At 42.5% G+C, this 25,472-nt stretch overlaps 1 protein-coding gene and 1 long non-coding RNA gene across 4 annotated transcripts in view; one reads left to right on the top strand and one right to left on the bottom strand.

Annotated features, from left to right (window-relative positions):
- Nucleotides 1-10,202, bottom strand: part of DAAM1 (dishevelled associated activator of morphogenesis 1) — a 182,409-nt gene extending 172,207 nt beyond the window's left edge. Inside the window, exon 1 of one of the 3 annotated variants that reach the window (XR_009738759.1) lies at nt 10,079-10,197. The gene's annotated coding sequence lies outside the window, so the exon portion shown is untranslated. Of the gene's footprint in view, nt 1-9,931 lie in introns of all 3 variants that reach the window. The other 2 variants (XM_061429032.1, XM_061429033.1) reach the window with 2 other exon arrangements.
- Nucleotides 10,203-10,682: 480 nt separating this feature from the next.
- LOC133254774 (uncharacterized) lies at nt 10,683-16,623 on the top strand. Its single transcript, XR_009738763.1, has 4 exons — nt 10,683-10,770; nt 12,733-12,853; nt 13,487-13,563; nt 15,189-16,623. It is a non-coding gene; the product is annotated as an uncharacterized LOC133254774 (long non-coding RNA).
- Nucleotides 16,624-25,472: the final 8,849 nt, after the last annotated feature.

Here is a 25,472-nt window from a genome sequence, read left to right as displayed (position 1 = left end):
CATAACTGGGGGAAAAGTTGCTACTAGTGAGTAGAGGCCCAGGACACTAATGAACATCCTTCACACACAGTACAGCCCCCAACAACAAAGAAGGATCCTGCCTAAAATGCCAATAGTGCTGAGATTAAGCGGAGAAGACAATGGCAGCCCATTCCAGTACTCTTGCCTGGAAAATCCCATGGATGGAGGAGCCTGGTAGGCTGCAGTCCATGGGGTCGCTATGAGTCGGACACGACTGAGCGACTTCACTTTCACTTTTCACTTTCATGCACTGGAGAAGGAAATGGCAACCCACTCCAGTGTTCTTGCCTGGAGAATCCCAGGGACGGGGGAGTCTGGTGGGCTGCCGTCTATGGGGTCGCACAGAGTCGGACACGACTGAAGCGACTTAGCAGCAGCAGCAGCAGCAGCTGAGATAAGAAACCCTGGATTGGGTCATTTGCCAGCCCACAGAGCCTCTTACTGCAATTTAATTTGGTTTAAAATGGGGATTGAAAACTCAAACGCCTTCAGGGTCCAAGGAGGTTAAAAAGTATCACATGAACCGGAGTGGTCGTATATGAGGCACTAGGGTTCGGTGAGGCCAGTGACAATCAGAATATAAATGTTAACTAAAGTTATTCCATTTTTAAAAATGACGTTGTGCTGGCCAAATCAAATATGACTGTTGGCTGCATCCATCCTGTGTGCCAATGGTGGTAATCAAATTCTAGTTCAAAGAGATGATCGACTTAAAGAGAACTTGATGGTCACTCAAAGACACCACAGTCTTGCCTCATCCCTTATTATGGAATTTCCTAAGCCCCCAGCCTGGGGAAGACTAGAGGCTGCTCAGTTAAGGAGATTAGACTAGAGATCAGACCTCGAGGGTTTAGCTTCCAGCCAAGAAGAGGGTTTCAGAAACGTTGCGCTGAGGACAGGGACTAAGGTTGGAAACTCTGAAAGTAAGAAAACAAAGGTCCCCCTCGCTGATCTCCATTCTAGGGGAACCCAATGGACATTATATCAACATCACACAACACCATGTGAGGTCATTATGTTAGGATGAATTCGTTCTCATAAAATTTTAGAATTTTCGCATTGTTTCACAGGTGAGGAAATAGAGGCCCAGGAAAGTTTAAAGGAACTACCAAGATTACCCAAAACTGAACCTAAAATCAAATGGTGTTTCTTTTTCCTCTGTGCAATTGCCAAGCAGCAACCAAAAGAAGAAGAGATTTCATTCAAGGTGTCAAACGTGTTTCTAAACTCGCAACCAACATAAAGAAGTTAGACATAGGTGTTACACTTTCTCAGCATCATCTCCTTTCCCTATTAGAAAAATCATTAATCCTTTCGCCCACAAGCCATCATTTTAATATCTCTTTTCCCCGTAATGGAAGTATTTAAAGCAGGTTAAATCATTCCAGCCCTCTTTCAGATCAAATTGGAGAGAGGACAGCCGAGTCAGCAATTCGAGCACAAGAAGGAAGCCCCAGTCTCAACAACCCCATGCGGATGCGTGCTTTCTGCTGGAGGAATTCCTGACCTGAGGAGACAGTATAAACAAAGGCAATCCAGAGGGAAACAAATGATAAGATAAGTGAAGCCCAATAACTCCCTCTATCCTCCCTTCCACCTACTTCCCCCAACTTGTTCCATCAGAAAAACAATCTGAGCTTGGGAGAATTACAACATAAGCCATCTCTTCTCTGCTGCCACACATCTCTTCTCTGCTGCCACACATCTCTTCTCTGCTCCTACTTAATTCTAAGTAGGAGGTTAAGGGGCAAGGCCCTTTATAAGGTCGGTGAATGTGTCTCCCCTGGTATGGAACCTGGCCACAGAGGATCACGGTCTCCCTTAGCCCACAGGGAAGCTGTGAGAGAAAAACCGGCAAAGAAGTAGGTCACTGGTCCTTCAGACTCAAATTACAATCCAAGGAGTATAGTAGAAAAAGGTGGCGTATGGAAGAAAGGTAGCTTCAGTCACAGTCTGTAAAGAAACTGGGTCAAACTAACAACAACAACAAAAAAAAATACATGCACACACACACATATTCCTTAGCAGAAACTAAGAAAATGTGAACCAAGGCAGCCTCGTGCCTCCTCAATGAATGTCAAGCCCTAAATGGGTCATAGAGGTTTTCTGCTGCTGCTGCTAAGTCACTTCAGTCGTGTCTGACTTGGTGTGACCCCATAGACGGCAGCCCACCAGGCTCCCCTGTCCCTGGGATTCTCCAGGCAAGAACACTGGACCAATCCAATTTCTACTCTTGATTTTAAAATACAAAAATGTAATAAAAGGCCTTTGATTCAACATTCTGAGGATACAATGCAGCCTTAGCTACTGGCCTCAATTCCAGCAACATTCATTCCAGACTCTCTCTGACTTTAAGTCTGAATGACCACTGAGTGCTGAGCAGGGAAAGGAGCACCTCTAAGGCAAACAAGGTTGCCACACACAGATGGAATGGGAGCAGAAATGTTGTTGTTTCTTTTCCCACCATCATCCTAAATCAAACAGCCACCACTAATACAGAGTAACTGTAGCAGCATTTATTTTTTAATTCCTAAATCCTTTACCTTGACCCAAACCATATATTACATTTTCTATATCCACCATTTCACTAACTTTCAAGAATCAGAGAATGCACCAATGACCTCTAAATGGTCTAATTTGTCCATTTCATTTCCTTTTTACAATAAGTTTTGTAGTAAATTCTCAAGATTTAGAAGAGTCCCTAGTCTAACCCTTTGTCACAGAACTAGGTACTAAATTAACTTGTGTCTAGACATCTCACTGCTCAGTTTTACCAAAACTCTATGCAACAAATATAAATTTGAGCCTAGACGCATGTGAACAATCTAGTTCACCAGGTGAATGATTCTGGCCATGATCCTTCACTCGTCTTCCAGGGTACAAATCTGCAAAAGCTTTATGGGAGAAGAGCGAAGCCCAGAAAGGGCACCAAAGCATGCACTAATGACTGCGGTCACACCCCTAAGAAAGGGAAAAGATGATGGCTGTGTTTTAGGAAGCTGCCCCTATTCCTGACCCACTCTTCACAGGAGGACACCTGTCAGAAGCAGAAACATAGCTCCTTGGCAAATTGCCAGTGAAGCCCTGCCTCTAACTTATGGGATCTGAAAAACACTAAAACCCTCATCAGTTCATTTTCTAATATGGGACCATCATCGCCCTTAGTGATGAGGGCTATATGCTGATATATCCACAGGGTCTATCCACTGTCTAGTCTCCTTTGTGACCAGGAGCACAAAGAATTAAAAAAAAAAAAAGTTCCTAGGATTACAGGTGCAGTTGGTGGCTCCAAGAACAGGCAAAACTAACTCATGCCCTTGACCTGGCTTGTACATCACTAACAAAATGAGCTTAGCCAGTAAGCCAGAATATGAGAACTTATCTCAAAAAACAGAAGATGGGCATCTGCATTGCCCAGATAATACCCAAAGCTCAGATCTAGACTATCTACACTTGGAAATCTAAATTCAGACACTCCATCAGATGGGCAATGTTTGCTAATCATACAGCAGGTCTGTTTCCTACCACTGCCCCCCTCCCCGCCCTAGAAATAAAGATGACAAAGACCAGTTTAATAGGTGACCCTAATTGTGTGCCCAGCAGAAACGGGAACCTTCAACTCTGATCCTGGTGCAATTTATGGAACAGAAAGAGCTCGGGCTATTAGTAAAGGTGAATGACATACTTAGGAAACCTAACAAGATGAATTTTAAAAATTCTTCTGAAATTAATGTCTGTTGAATGAATATTATGTTTGAGCAGCTTAAGGGCTAACAAGCCTTTTGCTTTCATTTTCCTTTCCTGGCAATATGCTGTTAGGGCCTAACTTCCCTATTATTTCCCTAAATGACACAATTTGTATTTTATTCAATAGTCTTCATTAAATATTATCAACGTGGCAAAATATCCAGTGTTAAGCCAGAAGTAAGAGATCTATTGTAAGTCAGGAAATCACACCAACATTGGAAATTGAACTTACTTCCCTAGTTTTTCCACATTTAATTCACAATAGTGGCTATGGTTTAAAAGAACTGCAATTGTATATTTGGCACCAAATTTGCTCCACTGTAAAAATAAGCCTCTTTTCTAAGGTGAGGGTTCGGAAAAAGGCTTAATATCTAAGCATGTGTGCTAAGTTGCTTCAGTTGTGCCTGACTCTGTGACCCCATGGGCAGTAGTCCGCCAGGCTCCTCTGTCCATGGGATTCTCCAGGCAAGAATACTGGACTGGGTTGCCATGCCCTCCAGGGGATCTTCCTGACCCAGGGATTGAACCCACGTCTCTTATGTCTCCTGCACTAGCAAGCAGGTTCTTTACCACTAGAACCACCCAGGAAACCCATCTAAGGATAACCAACATTAGATGACATGTTTGACTACTGCTCAAGTTTTCATTATTTTCTTTTCAAAAGAGCTTTCACCATAAATATTAAAAGACAACAGGGAGTTGGGAAGCTAAGAAATTATGGGAGTCTTAAATCTCAAAACAGGTTTCTATGGCCCTGCTCTGAGTGAGAAGGGCTTTCTTCAGATAAAAGATTCAACCCACTGAAAAGTTATCTCAGGTAACAAGAGGGTTTAACGCACATAGATTCAGAGATGGCAGGTAAAAGCATTTCCTTTTTCAAGTAATTTGCCAATCATTCACAAAGCAAAAAGGAGAGAGTTCAAAAATTCTTATCATTCAAATACACAAATGCAACATTCCTAATCTCATGTAACATTTTTCGTTCCAGAAAATCAGACTCTAAGAAACTTTTAAGTCAATAGGCAGTTTTAGTCTCAATCGACCTTATTTACTGTCATTGACCCCCGCACTGTTTCTAAATCAAAAGACACAAAGGAAGTTGTGACTCCTCCTACTCAGTGGAGAGAAAACCCGAGGCAAGGCAATAATGTGTGTGCGAGTGTGCGTGCAAGGGGGGAGGGGTGGAGGTAAAGAATTAGAAGCCTGGGTCCCTAATCGGGTCTGGCAGTTACTAGCTGTGTGAGTTCAGTGAGTTTGTGAACTTCTTCATGCCTCAGTTTCCTCAACTATAACACGGTGATAACAGTACCTACCCACTACAGCTGTGAAAGAGGCCATGGTAAAGCTCAAGAAAAGTATTAGGAAAGCCCTGACCCCAGCTTAGCACCTCACATTGCTTGACTGTTAGTATCACATTAGCTGTGACTATTTTTGGCTGTGTGGTCAGGCTGAGGGCTCTTAAGGAGGAAGGTGCCACGGATGGTTGTGAAAATGGAGAGCGAGGCAGGGAAGGCTTCCCAGAAGCTGGAACTGAGAGGGCAAGGAGAATTCAGATGCTCAGATGAGGGGAGCCATCATTGCAGAAAGTCATAGATGGGATAAAAGCCAGGAGTACTTAAACATCCACAGGGACAATAAGCTCACCAAGGCTGAGGGTGTATTTGGTGACCTCAGATTAATGGGCAGGGGTGGGGCAGGCTCTATGTGCTCGTTGGTACGCTCCTAGGATTTAATCAAATCATTTTTAGACATGTGTCCCGTGAATGCAAACTCATTCCAAAATGCTTATTTCTCTGTTTTTGGAACAGTGGAGATGCCAGAAAATACAAAGGTAAACACTTTTTTTTTTTTTTGCTGCGGAAATAGTCTGCTAGAGTGGAATGTAGGTCACCCAGATCCACTTGCATCTCATCTTCAACTGTCCCTCTTTCAGTGGGGCCACGGAGTAGCAGCTTGAAGGATGGGAGAAGAGGGGCACTTCAGATCCATCCTTCAACTCCAATCTATCAACCCCTCAACCACTCCAAGCACATCCTTCAAGAGAGGTATCCTTGGACAGCCAGCCCCAGCCTGCCCCACCAACCTATAGACACAGTCCTCCTTACAAGTTCTGAAATATTACCTATGCAGCAGTCGCCTCTAAACTGTGCTCTCAAATAGACCAAACTACTATGATCTGATGCTCTAAGTGTTTAAGATACATATACTCACTTAAAAGATTCCCTCCATTACCAAGTTAGACATTTTGATACCAAAATAAGTGACAGGAGCTCACATTCCTTATCCAAAGGAAAAAAAAAAACACAAAAAAGAAGGACTTTTGTTTTGACTGGGGCCACCTATAGAGATTAAACAAGTTTGCTACCCTAAATGGGCAAAGTTGCTTTGTTTCCTGCAATACTAGAATAGACTTAACACTTAGAAATGCCAGGGGCATGATGCGAAGCCAGGGAAGGCCCCCACAGAAGTTACCACCTCTGTGATTATTTCCTGAACCAAACACCTAAGGATATCAGTGGTACCAAGTTTTGTTGGAAAAGCTTGTTCCCCCTGATCCAACAGCTGTAAGTTTTTAAGTAATTTCACAGAAGACCTCAAGATTCTCAAGCCAAAGCCACTCTTTATACAATCCCCCAAATATTTACAAAATGAAACACTTTCAGTCTTAACTATGTTTTATTTGTAAACACCTTATTTGTTCTGATGACCACAGTATCAACAGTAAAAGCAGCCTTTTAAACAAAGTAGCTCAAATAAAACCACACACAGAGAGACACACCAATTCTTAACACCCAGAGGCGTGTCCACAAAGCAAGAAAGTCAGGATTCAAATTCCTTGGCACCTACTCACTGAGCTCCTGTAAGCACCACCCAAGGACATGGCCCACTGCAACCTCTTTACTATCACATCTCCTCACTCATTTACACTTCTGAAAACCCACAGAATGCAAATTACTGGACAATAACTGAATGCTACAAATACTGGGCAAATGTCTTTACCCTGTTCTCCTCTCATATCAGCAGTCTGAATAACTTACCCTGTTCATAGAATAACGCCACCCCAGATGAGCGACCTATTGTCCACCTTTCTACTTAATGGTGCTTCTGGGGGGTCACTCATGGCCTAGTAGAAGTCTCTAGGTATCTTTGCCTTGGTCTCTCTCCCTATTCTCCTGTTGTACACCTCCTGGGAAAGTTATCTGGGCCAAGGACAGTACAACAGAGAGAAATTGAGAAATGTCTGATTTGGGGTAATAAGAAGTGTATTAAGAATTATGGGGGTGGGGGGTAGTCTGTGAGAGAATATATCCCAAAAGCAAACAGTTACAATTCAATTATTTCAAACACTTGGAAGGCCTTTTATGCCTCAAGTCACATGCTGCACAGGAGTTCTGGTTTACGCTGAGATGAAACTGCTTGACAGAAAACTAAGGACTGTTACAACTGGTGACAAAACTATCAGTGGAAAGAATATAGATCTTGGATCTCCAATCATGTTCTACAAATACTTATAAAACACCTGCCAATGGCCAAACACTGCTTTAATTGCTGGATACGCAGGGATAGATTAGACAAAGACTCTGCTCTCAAAAGACCCTCTGAGTGGGAAAAACCCACAAACGGTGGGATTGTTAACAGCATTACAGGGAATCAAGAAGTGAGATAATTGAAGGCAATTGTAGTTTGTAGTGAAATATCAGTGCAGTGAAATTTCTGATACTCTTTCCTCATGGGGATGTAACCACCTACTTAAAACCAGATGATGAATGTCAACCGCCTGGCACACAGCATCCCCAAGCATTTACCTGCACGTGAATGCACATGCATTGATGCTAACAGATATACACATACCCCTTAATTGCAATATCTGTGATAATACACTACCGTATGAAATGAAAGCAGAAGGTAAGCAAAATGTATAGCTCAATTACTCTTAATGCAATTAAATTACCAATAACTGCATTCAACGAGAATCTAAAAAGTCAAAACCTAAACAATTCTACAATAAAAAGATAAATAGACATCCAGGTACTGGGATAATAGTAATAACAGTAGAACTAATATTATAAATATTAATATAGCTGCTTTGCCCACTTTGAAGGATTACCATGAGACCCAGGCTATTTTGCTATACAAGTAGGGCTCAGATATTAACCCGATGTCACAGTGTCAAAAGCTGGGCTTAAATTCTCATCTTCAGATTTCTCTGAAAAAAATAAAAGACAACGAACAACTCCTTCCTAGAGTCACAAGACTTTATACTGAAATCAACTTTAGGAAACACTCTATGCTGCTTTCCCCAGGTCAACAATGACTGAGGTCCCCAGAGGCAGAGGGTTCACCCCAGAATGGGGAAGCCAGTAATGCCAGAGCAGAACTCAGGCTTCCTAGATCCCAACCCTCTCAAGGATCTGAATCCTCTAGGCAGGCTTTTAGATTTCATTAGAAACACATGGGATAGCAGTGACTTCCAGAACTCAATTTCAGTCATTACTTGTCCCTAGAATTGCACTTAGGGCAAATTGAGGACCTTTACTGGTAGCCAGGGAGCTCTCTTCACGCATGACAGAGAACTCCCTCCTTGAGAAAGCTGTTCCCAACACTATTACATATGTTATTAGGAAAATGAAGCAGCTAGAGTGAAAGAGTAAAGAGATCTTTTGGTTGTAATTTTCGGAGTCTGCCTTAGGACAAAGGCTCTTAACAGCTTTTTCTGGGGATGGAGCTGGAGAGACCAGGTATGGGCTTGACAGAGGGAAAGGGGTCTAAAAATTGTATTCAAGCTATTTACAGGGAATAGAGAGAGCCAGGACTGTGAAACCGGTGACCAGGAGAGAGCAGCTGGGCCCAGGACGAGCATCTGACCACACCTACTGGCCACGCCCTCCCAGCTGCCCGCAGGGCCACGACGAATTGAAACAGCAGTGGGAGCAGTTAAGATTCCGACGGCAGGAGTCGCCATGGCAACAGGATTCGTCTTGCAGGCAAACTCCGCTTCAATTCACCAGGTCCTTCCCGAGCCTCGGGAAACTACTAGCTCAACGGGAGCAAAACGGTCATGGGTGGCATTTACTCTTAATGCTCTCCTTGAGCATCCTGGAGATGGGGGGCGAAGGGTGAGGGGCTCGGTAGTGAACGACGGTTGGAGTGTATTCGATTCCTGGGTCCACTAAAATATTTTATAGGCACGAGAGGCAGAATACCCCAATCGCAGGCTGAGAGCAACTTGAGAACAGAGCCTTTAGCAAAGGTTTGATGAATGAGTAAGAGAAAGGATAAGGCTGCTAGGGAAAGGAGTCCAGAGGACTTTAGAGTTCTTGGGCTTCGCACACGTCTCCATGCGAATCACAAGCAGTTGGATTTTCATCACTAGCTGGGAAAACCGATTACCCAGCCCTTCTGTTCCACTGCGACTCGTATCGTTAGATTATTCAACTCTACCCACCGCTTTACCACGGCCCAGCCAGCGCTCCGGGCAGACTCTTCGTCCTAGCTCAAGTGCTCCTGGTCGAGGGAGCCATCAGTGCAAGGGGCACCAAGGTGTGCCCTACCCAAAGGGACGGGGGGCTGGATCGCCCTGTGGCGCCTCGAACCCGGTCCGCAGGCTACGCAGCCTCCCCTCGCCGCTGTCCGCAAACACCCCTCGCTCCTTCCGCAACGTGGGTTTCCCTCCTCTTTCTCGTTTGAGACCTTGAGCTTCCAACTTCGCCTAAATTACAGTCACCCCATCCCTTTCCAATGAGTCTTGAGGCGAGGGTACCCGGGATAGCGGGGGTTCTGCTGGGACGCGAACGAGTAAATGAGTCCCGCCTCTTCGGTTACCACTCTAACAAGCCTACCTCGGGATTCTCCCTTCCAGAGCCTCCCGGGCCAGCAACTCCCTACAGTAGCAGTGCCCGCAGCACCCAGCAGAGGCCAAGAGCCCCAGAGCCCCAGCGTGTCATCGGCAAGGCGGCGAGTGGTACCCTGCTGGCTCTCTTGGCATCCAAGCGCCTCAGAAAGAAAGAAGGGAGGCAACTCCGTCCTCGGGGAGCTTTCCCCCGGGCTCGCCTTGCTTTGAGCCGCGCTTGCAGCCATTTTCCCAAACCCAGCTTGGCAGCTGGGAGCTGTCTAGGTCCTGTTCCCACCCAGACCCAACCTGAAGGACGGGTTTAATATTTACCTACTGGCCCGGGAGCTCCGGGAAGGCAGCGGGAGGGCGCGCTGCGAACCCAGCACCGGGCCGCGAAGAAGCGCGCCCACCCCCGCGCCACCGCGCGGTGCCTCTTAATGAATGAGTGCGGAGGGCGACGCGGCACGTCCCCCTTACCTGAGCAGCCCCTGCATGCTGAAAAGGCGGCTCTGCGCTCCGGGTACAATGGGATCCGGTTAAACAGTTTCCTCCACAGCCGCTCGTAGGTTACCAACTCGCAGGTGACATCACCCTCTCCTCGCCTGATAGGATACAATGTGGCGCCCACTGCGCATGGACTCCCGGGCCGGGCCCGTGTACTCCTGGGAATCGTAGTTCACACTCCACAAGCAGAGCCTGGATAGCTACGCTCCTGAGGTGCTGGAAACTACACTTCCCAACAAACTCCGGACCCTCTTCGTCCCCGCCCCTATTCCCGCCCACTCCGGGACCCGCCCCCTCCCCGCCCTCCAGCCTTGCTGTAGTAGCGGTGGTCGCTCAGGAGCCGAGTTGCAGGCTGCGCGGGCAAGAGTTGGGGGGGAAGCTCCCTGAGGTCGTGTCCTTTGACTTGACCTCCTCTAGGCCCCGTGCGGTCTCTGAGGGACCAGCGGGGTCCAGGCTACTGCACATCAGCCAGGCAACTCTGATCAACCCAGCTCTATTGGCCCCAGCTGGGAAGAGATTAAGCCTTTCACTGTCTTCCCTCTGCGCAGCAACTAATGAATAGGACATTCTGGTTTCTGGGTTAAATGCGGTCCTGGAATTCCCCAAGTCCCGGACGATGAAGGACGCTGACCCCGAAGGAAAGAAATCTCCTCGTGCCCCACTTGGTACAAATCACCTGCCTTCTCTTTCCTTCTCCCATTTAACGGAGTCAGGGTGACCAGCCAGAACTCGGGGAACAGCTTAGTCGGCTGAGCTGACAGAATAACGCAGGGTGTCAGTAATAAAAAAATGCAGTGTAACAGACTAGATAGTCGCCGCAGCCCTCCGTCAGGGAGGCTGCTGCTGCTGCAGAGATAATACTATCGCGCAGCCATGGCTTTTGTTCTTCTCTGCAGCAGACTTCCCGCTCTCATGGCTCTGAATTCACAGGAAGACAACATCCTTGCCTGAAGTTTTAATAAATAACACATATGTGTACATGTACTCTTAAATGCACACACTTTCCCCTCAATTTATATACCATACTCTTCAAATTTTTGTACGACTTCAGCCAAACAACACATCATGCTGTTCAGGAATTACTGTGATATTAATAACCTATATGTTTAATTAAAAGTAAGCAAAAGGTATGTAGAATTCTGAACCTTCAGGAAATTTTTATTTTTAATATGTATTTTTTTCCATGGCACTTTACATTACTCAATGATCACCAAACGTTATGAAAAATTAACATTGAGAGCAAATCTCTAGGTGTCTTTTTAAATGAAAAAAAAAAAATCAATACATCCAGTTATTCCAGTTGTAAAGGTAAATTGTAATGACATTCAATATCTTAGTCACATTTAAGGATTAGTGCACACCCCTGTTTCCACTAGCAGAATGTCTAGAAGACCACGGTTTGTGGGGAGAACAAAAAAAAAATTCACAAAATTTCAAACAATTCTCTACCTAATTGTTGGTGAAAGTCTTATCACTCTTATTTTCTCATATCATTGTGCAAGAATAATGGGGTTCAAGAGAAAAATATTCATGGAACTAATTGAGAATCTCAGGAAAGAGAAATGTTTTGTTTTTCTGAGGGAGAGATTCTAGCACTAAATTTTGATTTTCTTTTAACAAGCCAATTTCTTACACCAGACACATTTTTCTCCACTGAAGGAAGATGACTTTGAGTATTGCTCTCCTGTTCTGAGCTATTCCACCCATTCCAAATATTGTTTTAAATGGAACCTAGACAATACAAATGTTGCATTGGCCAACAGATCAAGAGTACAATCAGTGATATTCTAGCTAATGGGTAGACTTAATGTATTGAAGTTCATTGTGGGGAAATATTCAGAAAGAAACTTGACCTGGGAGGATTCTTAAAGCTCTCCCAATCTTGTCACTGTGTAAAGCTTTTAGATGGAAATATAATCATTGAGCCTGAAATTTATTGAGTCAAACTGGATGTGGAGATTCTTTATAAGGCAAGACTTAGCCTTACAGATAAAAGTCTATTACAGTATTGAGATATACTCTGAGGAGTAACTCTACAGGGTAAATCACCCTTCAGCAGGTTCTCTTTGGTCTTCAGTAATGAAGGAGAGGATGAAGTCTGCCTGAAGAAAAAATTCCATTCTCTATAGCAATTAATATTATAGGGATGTGCTGTATTACATATATCATTTTTCTATGTAAAGGACATCATACACACTAGATTATAAGCACAGAAATGTGTGGATATACATGTGAGTTGCCCTTACTATTAAATAGATATAAATATAGATAATAAATACTGAAAGCAAGCCATTATGTTTGGAAGCATTTTGCTATGTGTGATGAATTTGAACTGATCCCTGCACACTATTTCATTGGTAACCAGGGGAAACAAAGATGGCTCTTCAGCATCAGAAATGCAATCTGTGGATCTGGAACCAGAGGAAGCTTAACAGCATCTATGCAGACAGAAAGGAAACCCACCCCCCGCCCCAACACACACACACACATTCACATAAACTCATTGTGTGTGTTTGTATTTCTTTCTAGATAAAATAGTCTCATCAGCCATCAGAAACACCCACTCTGTGTAGCTTAATTTATGCTCTCAAATGAGTTTTTTAAACTTTTTTCTTTTCTTTTTAAAGGACTGCTATTATTTCAGAATGATCTTATGAAAGGCTGCGTCTTGTCCAATAATCATTACCTATTAATTAAGAACCCACAGGACCATGGAGAATAGATTTAATTGACCATCTACAGAAGAAGGTAAGGGAAAGGCACCCTGGTATATTTTGCTCATCATTCAAAATATTTTCTCTCAGTAATGGTTACAAGGTTTTATTCTAGATGCTGGGTTTTAGATAAGGGAGGAAGTGAGATATCAACAGAGAAAGAATTTGAAGTTTGTAGCCCTGCATGTGTTTTCACACAATAGCTTGGTGTTTTGCAACAATTGAGGTTGGGTACTAAGTCCAGGTTTGGGATCTTGCCATTTTGCCACTTTTGAGCTACGTGACTTTCTTTCATGTTGCTATTTTCTCTGAGTTTCAGTTTCCTTATTTTTCAAATGGAGCTAATGGTAAACTTACTTCACAACATTTTTTTTAGCGATTAGGTAAGACAGATAAAAACACTTTTCAAATTGAAAATAACTATACAAATGCCAGTTCTTGTTATTATTTGCAATTTTCTCCTGACGGTTATTTCAGAAATGTCAGCCCTAATTATGGAACAAGTTAATAAGAACCTAGTTAATTATTAGAAATTATACAGTGTGCACATATTATTTCAGTAATTTGCCAGTTGGCAAAATGTTCTTTGAGTAAAAAAATATGAAATCCACATTAAACAGTGCTAGCCCTCAGCTTGCTTTCTTATACACACCTTGTCCTTACACAGCATCCAGCTAACTTCTGTATCCCAGGTCGTCTTCCCTGAACTTCCCAGCCAGGAAAAGCACTGCTGGAAGACCGAAGGTAGGAGGAAGGGAGAAGACAGGGTGTTTTGTTACCACCACAAAGTTGCACTTGGGTGATGTTTCTGGCAGCTGCAGCAGCATTTTCCACTTTGGACTGGTTCACCGTGGTTCCAGCTTCTTCCAGGTCACTGTGCCTTTGTTAATGCCATCTTCTCCAATTGTACCTCCAGCCTACTGGTGAGGGTAGCTTCCTGCTGTTGCTAATCTTGTTGCCTGTTTGTCTTCTCAGACCCTCTATCACCAGTGTGACCAATTCCCTGTACTGTATTATCTGTTTTAAATGTTTAGAATGGTTTTTGTTTTTGTGGTGGAACACAACTCATATACTCATGTCTTAGTTTAAGTTCTTTTAGAGGCAGGCAACAGAAACTTGCAAGCAGGCCAGTTTGCAAAATAATGAAGGTATTAAGCTGTATTCAAAGGATTGAACAACCAAGGCTCCACTGAAGAGCAGGAGCCAGACCAGCTCTGGGAACCCCAACAGTGGTGGTTTTGGACCTTCTTTCCAGAGCACTGCTCTAATAGCCCCCAGTCTCTGTGTCTCTTTGTTCCAATTTTCAAATTGCTGAGAAAAACTGGTTGCCCTGTCTCAGAGCGACTGTCCCAGACTTAATTATCTACAGCAGTAATTCTTCAAGGAGGGCCCCAGATCTGCAGCATTAATGTCACCCGAGCACTTGTTAGAAATGCAAATACTAGTGCCCCACCCACAGATCTACTGGAAAAGAAACTGTAGGGCTGGACCCCACAGTCTGTTTTTTGATACGTCCTCAAGCCTATTCTGACACTCAATGACAGTTTTCAAGCCATTTGTCTATAGCAAAGATTACAAGATCGTGTGGCTCAGATGTGATTACTCAGGGCCTATCCCTGTGTGTCTGGGAGTCTTCCCAGAGAGGAAGCAGTGCTGTGAACTTGGCCGCCACCCCTAAGAGGCGTCAGGGGAAGCTGGTAAATCTGTCAAGATCTTAAGGATAAATTTTGATTCTTCCTGAGGGAGAGGACTTTGTAGCATTCTGAACCAACTTAAATCAATTTATTCACTGCAGAGGCATTTGAAAAAGATTCGTTTCACTCTGAGAATTCAGAAAAGCTGAAAAACCAGCAGTGGGGCAGGACAAGGGGGATGGAATCTTATAAAAAATCTAAGAATACTAACAATAACGTCAGCCCACAGTAACAGAAGATATGAAAATAGTTCCAGTAACTCAAATTCTCTCCACTGCAGTCTCATCTGAACAGTTCCTGGGAATTCAGAAACAAAAACTGTTTGACTCTCTTAGCTGCAATCCCTGTATCACCTTCTTTATAACTGGTTTACCCTTAGTCCATCTATGAGACCTACACTTTTCAATTCTGTACCACTGGCCCCATGTGGCTATTTAAATTTATATTAATTAAAATTAAATAAAATGTAAGCGATCAGTTCCTCAGTCACAATAGTCACATTTCAAGCAATGAAGTCACACATGGCCACATGGCTAATGGATATCATATTGGACGCTTCGGAAACAGAGCATTCTCATCATTTCAAAAAGTCCTATTGGACACCACTGCCCTAGACTTTTACCTCAGGAATTTTCAGATCATGCTGAAATCTACCCTTCCCCCCATCTTTTCCAGGTCAAATTCCAGGCAGAAAGAATGAAAAAGTGAAAGAGAAGGGGAAAAAAATCTGATTGTTCCAGTTCACCATTATAAGCCACATCATAGTATATATCACTGCCCACCATGAAAAAGGCATTTGGCAGAACAGAAAAATGGCCAAAAATCTTGAATAGGTACCACACACAACTGCCCCCTTCCCAACATCCAAATGGTCAATAAACATATGAAAAGATACTCAAATTAATTACCCACCAGGGAAATATAAAGACCACAATGGGGATGCTACTGCAGATTCATCAGATTGGTTAAAATTAAAAGCACTAATTATATTAAGGATTGGCAAAGATGAGAAGCAACTTAAATCTCACGTAGCCAGTGAAAGTATAAATTTGTATAATTGCTTTGAAAAACTCTTTGTTAGTAATCACCAAGAGTGAACACTCACATACTTGATATAGCCCAGCAATCCACTCCTAGAAATATACCCAACAGAATTGCTTATATACATATGTTCATAACAAGACACATATTTCAATATTCACAGCAATGCTATTCAGCCCATGGTTGCTATGCAATGTTTGGGATATACTTATATTAAAAATATTTTTCATTGTTTGCCTGAAATTCAAATTTAACTGAGAGTTCTGCATTTTTATTTCCAAATCTGGCAATCCCATTGTATAATCTCAAACTGGAAACAGCACAATTGTTCACCAAATGTAGAATGCATAGATACATCGTGGCACAGACACATAATTAATGCTATGTAACAGGAGTCAGCAAACTTTTTGTGTAAATGGCTACATAGTAAATACTTTTCAGGCTCTGTGGGCTATATGATCTCTGTTTCAACTACCCAACTCTGCCACTGTAGCTTGACAGCGGCCATAGATGTAAATTGAAGAGCACAGCTGTATTTCAATAAAACTTTATTGACAACCACAGTCAGCTGGCCTGTAAGAAATAGTTTTACAGGCTCTCCAGAAATGATAGTGAATGAGTCCTGTCTCCATGTAAGAATATGAATGAACCTCACAAAATTAACACTGAGTCAAAGAGCATATACTGTATGATTACATTTACATAAAATTCAAAAACAGGTACAACTAAGAGTGGTATGAGAGACGAAATAGTAGTATCTTCAGGAGATAGTAAGAGGAAAGAGTATGAAGAAAGTCTCTGGGATGTTGGTAGTGTTCAAAATTTTTCTGAGTTATACGAGTATTTCACTTTGTGAAAATTCACCATACTGTATACTTACAATTTGTGTGTGTTTGTATATATGCATTATATGAAAATAAAATATTAATACTTATATAAATTAAAAACTAGGCCAAATTATCTCAACATCATGCCCATAAGAAATTATTTTACAAATTCTGGTACCCATGTCTTTTGCTTATCCCTAATTACAACAGGAATTCATGCTCTTTGTAGAGACTTTTCAAAATATTGCTACTTAAGGTGATAAAATCTCCCATAGGCCTACAAACTAGTGAGAAAGATTAACATTTCTTTCCCTTGCCCTTCTTCTCTTTCAAAGTCAGGGTCATTTTATTTTACAAATGGCTTACTTTATTTAAAAAATTATACCTTGGGCATTCTCTATGTCATTGATTTTTTATGTTTTATCATGTGAAAGTAACCATTTTTTATTTAATTAATCACCTGTTATAGAATAAATCATTTCCAATTTTTTTATATTATCAGTAACTGTGATGTACCTAATAGTTCAGTTGTACCCATCCATGATTACATCTTTAGGAGTAGATATACAGCATAGGAGGCTATAAAGACTTTTCATGCTTTTGATGCCAAACTGACCAGATACATGTTGTTATTATTTGTTGATATTATGGTTGATATATCCTATGAGCCCACATAGTTCTGGTAACCTCTCTGAAAGACCTCAATCATATCCTGAAAGCAATTTAAACTCTTTGAGACAAAGTCTAATCATGCTATTTGGGTGGTTGAAGGAACTTCCATAGGAATGAATGTCCAGGGGAAAGTGAAGTACTTCTGTGTTCACAGTTAACTGACCTCTAGGATTTGCTAGGTGTATTCATTTGCTCAAGATACATAAGTGAGTACCACAGACTGGGTGGCTTAAACAACAAAAATGTATTGTCCCAGTTCTAGAGGCTAGAAGTTTAAAATCAAGGTGTGAGAGGTTTAGCCCCCTCTGAGAACTGTGGGCTCCAAAATCACTGCAGATAGTGACTGCAGCCATGAAATTAAAAGACGCTTACTCTTTGGAAGGAAAGTTATGACCAAGCTAGACAGCATATTAAAAAGCAGAGACATTACTTTGCCAACAAAGGTCCGTCTAGTCAAGACTATGGTTTTTCCAGTGGTCATGTATGGATGTGAGAGTTGGACTATGAAGAAAGCTGAGCGCTGAAGAATTGATGCTTTTGAACTGTGGTGTAGACTCTTGAGAGTCCCTTGGACTGTAAGGAGATCCAACCAGTTCATCCTAAAGGAGATCAGTCCTGGGTGTTCATCAGAAGGATTGATTTTGAAGCTGAAACTCCAATACTTTGGCCACCTGATGCAAACAGCTGACTCATTTGAAAAGACCCTGATGCTGGGAAAGATTGAGGGCAAGAGGAGAAGGGGACGACAGAGGATGAGATGGTTGGATGGCATCACCGACTCAATGGACATGGGTTTGGGTGAACTCCTGGAGTTGGTGATGGACAGGGAGGCCTGGCATGCTGCGGTTCATGGGGTTGCAAAGAGTCGGACACGACTGAGCGACTGAACTGAATTGAACTGAGAACTGTGAGGGGGAGGATCTATTCCAGGCCTCTCTCCTTGGCTTGTAGATGGCCATCTTCTCCCCATGCTTCTTCATTTCATCTTTCTCTATGTGTGTCTGCCCCTGTGTCCAAATATCTACTTTTCCTAAAGACACCAGTCATATTGGATTATGGGGTTACTCTGATAAACTCTCTTTAGCTTGATTACTTCTATAAAGACCTTACTTATACATGAGGCCACATGCTAAGGTACTGGGGGTTAGGATTTCAACACAAGAATTTTTTTTCCCTTTGAGGTGGGAAATGGGAGAATGCAATTCAACACTTAATACTAGGTAAACCAGAATAAGAGAAAACTGGCATTATCAATCTCAATTCTAATGTTATACCCCAGTGTACTTCCTAGATGGTACTGCTGCTGCTGTTAAGTCACTTCAGTCGTGTCCGACTCTGTGCGACCCCATAGATGGCAGCCCATCAGGCTCCTCTGTTCCTGGGATTCTCCAGACAAGAACCCTGGAGTGGGTTGCTATTTCCTTCTCCAGTGCGTGAAAGTGAAAAATGAAAGTGAAGTCGCTCAGTCGAGTCCGACTCTTAGAGACCCCGTGGACTGCAGCCTACCAGGCTCCTCCGCCCATGGGATTTTCCAGGCAAGAGTACTGGAGTGGGGTGCCATTGCCTTCTCCGCTAGATGGTACTAGTGGTAAAGAATCCCTCTGCCAATGCAGGAGATGTGAGACACAGGTTCAGTCGCTGAGTGAGGAAGATCCCCTGGGGGAGGAAATGGTAACCTACTCCAGTATTCTTGCCTGGAGGATCCCATGGACAGAGGAGCCTGGCAGACTACGGTCCATAGGGTTGCAAAGAGTCGGACATGACTGAATCGACTTAGCACTTAGCACACACATGTTATAGTCACATAAATTTTAAAACAGTTGAACACCTGATTAGGCAATACAGATAGGATCAAAACCCTGAAGACAGCAAACTGAAACTCCTCAAATAATAGAAAATACAGAGTGGTTCCTGCATCACGTGTGGAAGCCTTGATATTGACTCTTTCTAGCTTTGAAGGCTGACATCTTGCCTCCAGGTACCCAGTCCTGTCACTTTTGATCAAGAATTGTCAGATGAAAATTCACGGACTTTCCAATGGTAAAAATTATCTTGCCATACACTTTAGACAAACCAGCCCGAGTTAGCTTTCAAAATATCCCCTACTGAGTGTGTCATACAATTTTCATTTTCTTTTTCTCTTTAAACATCAAGTCTCTGCATGGGCTCTTAAATGGGGAGTTCATGTGTGGCAAATTCTGATCTAAAAGATGGGCTGGGTGTTCTTCGGAGACAAAGAATTCTGTTTACTTTTATTGGTTTTGTAACTTTCCTCATTGGGAATTATCCTGGCAGATACATTCTTCTTTGTAACTGAAATATTACAGCTTGCAGGATTTATGTAAGAGCCTTGTTTCACAGCAGGTTGTGCTGGCACTTAGGCACTGGATTTGGAGATTAGGGACGACTTTAGTCCTGTATTACATGAGAACCTTGTGATGTGGAATTTCTCATGGAAAGCCACACTTCAATACAATATGTCACGGCATATTATCTTTGCTAGAATATTTTCTCTTCACCAAACTGTGATTGTAACCTTTTCTCTCGGGTTGTCTGTGCCCTCTCCCTGTGTCTCAAGCTCCTAAGATAATATTTGGGGTTGTCAGAAGACCAGCCACCCAGTTAAAGGGAGGAAAGGAGATATTGGAATGCTTTATTCTGGCTTTGCTTTCCTGCAAGTGACAGGTTTTCTTCTCTGGGATTTATGTTATTGTTTCAGAAAATTATACTTATTTGAACCTAAACATAGTTAAAGCAAGTAAAATATGACCCTGTTACTTTTTAGTTGTATAACAGTGATCCTGAATAACCATATAATCTCCCTCATATGCATGTTAACTATGTTGGAAACTCTTTCACCTCTGACTACAAACCCACTAGTTTTGCAAGCCAAGTAGCTTTCAGTAAGGTCAATGCGAGGATGGGAACTTCCAAAGAAAACCCAGATGTCTCAGAGATGAATGTAGGATTTAAACTAAGGTTTTTTGTGCCCCTAATATACTAGTCCAGAGTCGGACACGACTGAGCGACTTCACTTTCATTTTTCACTTTCATGCTTTGGAGAAGGAAATGGCAACCTACTCCAGTATTCTTGCCTGGAGAATCCCAGGGACAGGGGAGCCTGGTGGGCTGCCATCTCAGGGGTCGCACAGAGTTGGACACGACTGAAGCGACTTAGCAGCAGCAATACACTAGTCCAAGATACCCCTCTAGATACCCCATGTCCAAGGTAAGAGAAACCCAAGTAAGATGATAGGTGTTGCAAGAGAGCATAAGAGGGCAGACACATTGAAACCATAATCACAGAAAACTAGTCAACCTAATTATATGGAACACAGCCTTGTCTAACTCACTGAAACTAAGCCATGCTGTGTGGGGCCACCCAAGACGGGTGGGTCATGATGGAGAGGTCTGACAGAATGTGGTCCACTGGAGAAGGGAATGGCAAACCACTTCAGTATTCTTGCCTTGAGAACCCCATGAACAGTATGAAAAGGCAAAATGATAGGATACTGAAAGAGGAACTCCCCAGGTTGGTACATGCCCAATATGGTACCGGAGATCAGTGGAGAAATAACTCCAGAAAGAATGAAGAGATGGAGCCAAAGCAAAAACAATACCCAGTTGTGGATGTGACTGGTGATAGAAGCAAGGTCTGATGCTGTAAAGAGCAATATTGCATAGGAACCTGGAATGTCAGGTCCATGAATCAAGGCAAATTGGAAGTGGTCAAACAAGAGATGGCAAGAGTGAATGTCGACATTCTGGGAATCAGCGAACTAAAATGGACTGGAATGGGTGAATTTAACTCAGATGACCATTATATCTACTACTGTGGGCAGGAATCCCTTAGAAGAAACGGAGTAGCCATCGTGGTCAACAAAAGAGTCCGAAATGCAGTACTTGGATGCAATCTCAAAAACGACAGAATGATCTCTGTTCGTTACCAAGGCAAACCATTCACTATCACAGTAATCCAAGTCTATGCCCCAACCAGTAATGCTGAAGAAGCTGAAGTTGAACAGTTCTATGAGGACCTACAAGACCTTTTAGAACTAATACCCAAAAAAGATGTCCTTTTCCGTATAGGGGACTGGAATGCAAAGTAGGAAGTCAAGAAACACCTGGAGTAACAGGCAAATTTGGCCTTGGAATATGGAATGAAGCAGGGCAAAGGCTAATAGAGTTTTGCCAAGAGAACACACTGGTCATAGCAAACATCCTCTTCCAACAACACAAAAGAAGACTCTAAACATGGACATCACCAGATGGTCAATACCAAAATCAGATTGATTATATTCTTTGCAGCCAAAGATGGAGAAGCTCTATACAGTCAGCAAAAACAAGACCAGTAGCTGACTGTGGCTCAAATCATGAACTCCTTATTGCCAAATTCAGACTTAAATTGAAGAAAGTAGGGAAAACCACTAGACCATTCAGGTATGACCTAAATCAAATCCCCTATGATTATACAGTGGAAGTGAGAAATAGATTTAAGGGACTAGATCTGATAGATAGAGTGCCTGATGAACTATGGACGGAGGTTCATGACATTATACAGGAGACAGGGATCAAGACCATCCCCATGGAAAAGAAATGCAAAAAAGCAAAATGGCTGTCTGGGGAGGCCTTACAAATAGCTGTGAAAAGAAGAGAAGTGAAAAGCAAAGGAGAAAAGGAAAGATATAAGCATCTGAATGCAGAGTTCCAAAGAATAGCAAGGAGAGATAAGAAAGCCTTCCTCAGCGATCAATGCAAAGTAATAGAGGAAAACAACAGAATGGCAAAGACTAGAGATCTCTTCAAGAAAATTAGAGATACCAAGGGAACATTTCATGCAAAGATGGGCTCGATAAAGGACAGAAATGGTATGGACCTAACAGAAGCAGAAGATATTAAGAAGAGGTGGCAAGAATACACAGAAGAACTGTACAAAAAAGATCTTCACGACCCAGATAATCATGATGGTGTGATCACTCACCTAGAGCCAGACATCCTGGGATGTGAAGTCAAATGGGCCTTAGAAAGCATCACTATGAACAAAGCTAGTGGAGATGATGGAATTCCAGTTGAGCTATTTCAAATCCTGAAAGATGATGCTGTGAAAGTGATGCACTCAATATGCCAGCAAATTTGGAAAACTCAGCAGTGGCCACATGACTGGAAAAGGTCAGTTTTCATTCCAATCCCAAAGAAAGGCAATGCCAAAGAATGCTCAAACTACCGAGCAATTGCACTCATCTCACACACTAGTAAAGTAATGCTCAAAATTCTCCAAGCCAGGGGTCAGCAATATGTGAACCGTGAACTTCCTGATGTTCACGCTGGTTTTAGAAAAGGCAGAGGAACCAGAGATCAAATTGCCAACATCCGCTGGATCATGGAAAAAGCAAGAGAATTCTTGAAAAACATCTGTTTCTGCTTTATTGACTATGCCAAAGCCTTTGACTGTGTGGATCACAATAAACTGTGGAAAATTCTGAAAGAGATGGGAATACCAGACCACCTGACCTGCCTCTTGAGAAACCTGTATGCAGGTCAGGAAGCAACAGTTAGAACTGGACATGGAACAACAGACTGGTTCCAAATAGGAAAAGGAATACGTCAAGGCTGTATATTGTCACCCTGCTTATTTAACTTATATGCAGAGTACATCATGAGAAATGCTGGACTGGAAGAAGCACAAGTTGGAATCAAGATTGCCGGGAGAAATCTCAATAACCTCAGATATGCAGATGACACCACCCCCTTATGTCAGAAAGTGAAGAGGAGCTAAACAGCCTCTTGATGAAAGTGAAAGAGGAGAGTGAAAAGGTTGGCTTAAAGCTCAACATTCAGAAAACTAAGATCATGGCACCTGGTCCCGTCACTTCATGGGAAGTAGATGGGAAAACAGTGGAAACAGTGTCAGACTTTATTTTTGGGGCTCCAAAATCACTGCAGATGGTGATTGCAGCCATGACATTAAAAGACGCTTACTCCTTGGAAGGAAAGTTATGACCAACCTAGATAACATATTCAAAAGCAGAGACATTACTTTGCCAACAAAGTTTCATCTAGTCAAGGCTATGGTTTTTCCTGTGGTCATGTATGGATGTGAGAGTTGGACTGTGAAGAAAGCTGAGCGCCGAAGAATTGATGCTTTTGAACTGTGGTGTTGGAGAAGACTCTTGAGAGTCCCTTGGACTGCAAGGAGATCCAACCAGTTCATCGTAAAGGAGATCAGTCCTGGGTGTTCATTGGAAGGACTGATGCTGAAGCTGAAACTCCAATACTTTGGCCACCTGATGCGAAGAGTTGACTCATTGGAAAAGACTCTGATACTGGGAGGGATTGGGGGCAGGAGGAGAAGGGGACAACAGAGGATGAGATCGCTGGATGGCATCACCGACTCGATGGACATGAGTTTGAGTGAACTCTGGGAGTTGGTGATGGACAGGGAGGCCTGGCGTGCTGGGATTTATGGGGTCGCAAAGAGTCGGACATGACTGAGTGACTGAACTGAACTGAATAGACTAGTCTCAGATCCCTATGATGTTCATATCATTTCAGGAAGCCTTTTCACTATGCACAGCCCAATTTTAAATGTGCAGGTGAAGAATCCCTGCTCCACGCAGAATCTACAGTGGTGGTGCAGAGGAGTCCATGGCACTGCCTCACAAAAACCTATTGTGAAATTTCAGGAATTTTATGAGACAGTTGTTAAGCATACTTAATATTAAAAGTTGAAGTACATAAAATTACAGTTACATAAATTATATTGATAACCCATTACTCAGTAATTGTTATATTTTATTATTATCTGATCTTGAGGTTCCACCTGAATCTGAATTGCTGAAATACTACATCATGGTTTACTTCTACAGCTCTTTTCCCAACTCCATGTTCAGTGACATCATACTGGGGGCTTGAAGTCAGTCATAGTGGAGTAGCTACATCATGGAAACCTGCAAATGCTACAAAGTAGGGCTTACCCTGCCCATCCAGCTGTTGAAGAGTTACTGGCATCTTCCTCCCCCTACATTTGTTGCAGAAGAACCATCCTCTAACTGCTATGCAGTTCTATATTTTTCTCTCCTCACTTCATTCCACTGTTGGGTCCTAGAAGTGGAATACATGGGTCATCACACTCAACTTGGACAGAAGTGTGGCATTAGATCCTGAGCTGAGTAGAGCCCAATTCCTGATTGGCTGAGTAGGCAGCTGAGCAGTTTTGCTCAGGGAGCAAAGCAGGGAGCTGAGCAGTTTTGCTCAGGGAGCAAAGCAGGGAGCTGGCAGTTTTCCTCCAACAGGAAAGAGGAACTTGGTGATAGGTTTAGTAGCGGGGTAGTGGTTTTAAACCAGGAAGAGAAGGAAGTCAACTTGGCACTATTGTAGGTATCATAGCAAATGCAGAGAAAACTGTAGAATAACGACATCAGCACTGATGCTGCATCACTATGCAGCAGCTTAGCACGAAGTCCAAATACTGTCTTTAAAAAAATTCTCACAAGTCTACAAAATAATGATAAAAATAATCTTTAAAAAAAAAAACTTGGAGAGTTTTTTATAAAATTAAATTTTTCATAAAAGAACAGTTCTTTATTCAGGGATCATAGGTTAATATATCAAGATAATAAAAAGAACTCTATTAGAAGCATGAGGCTATTATCTGATATATATACAACATATATAGAGAACATATATAGTGTTTATCTTATGAGTTATTTTGTCCCAAAAGTCCATTCTGTACCCATTTTTACCTGCTTGTATTAGAAAGTACTTTTAAAGAAATAACAAATTAATGTTATAAATGGTGATCAGGTTTCCAGGCTAGACCAAAAGAGCATATATTTGCCAGTATTCTGGTAGTTGAGTCATAGCATTCATCTTGAAAGCCTGAAGTCTGAATGGTAGGGAAAAGGGTAGTCTTAGGAGGGATAAAGAAAGGCAAAAAAGAAGGAAAAAACATGTCTTTTCCTTCTCCAGAGCCAATGGATGATGCACTAGGAAAATTGGAACCAGTTAAGTTTGTCCCCTCACCCTTCTTCATGCCTTGCTCTCATAGAATCTGATATCCCTTCTCACTGGCTCCCATTCCCATATATTCTGCATTCTCCACCATGGTACATCCAAAGGTCTGTCTGAACTGCTAAAATGCTCCAACTGTCCAACACAACTTGCTCCTTCCTTCCCAGTCATAACCCATCATCCATTTTCCAGCACAGCTGGTCTCAAGTGTCATTGGACAAGTTTACACAAATGTGTAAATGGTTGAGAGTCCCTAATTTTCCAGAACCATGTGAATTTTTAGGAGTGGATTTTGAAAACATAAGTTACTTCTAATTGGCAGTATATTGTGAAATATAAAAAACAAACACAAACTATAAAAAACCAAGAGAGTAAGAGTCAGTGGAAGAGTGTTGGAGTGGGCAGGAAC

This window comes from Bos javanicus, chromosome 10 (assembly GCF_032452875.1).
Source record: "Bos javanicus breed banteng chromosome 10, ARS-OSU_banteng_1.0, whole genome shotgun sequence".
Lineage (NCBI taxonomy): Eukaryota > Metazoa > Chordata > Mammalia > Artiodactyla > Bovidae > Bos > Bos javanicus.
This window is presented reverse-complemented; position numbering and strand designations above follow the sequence as displayed.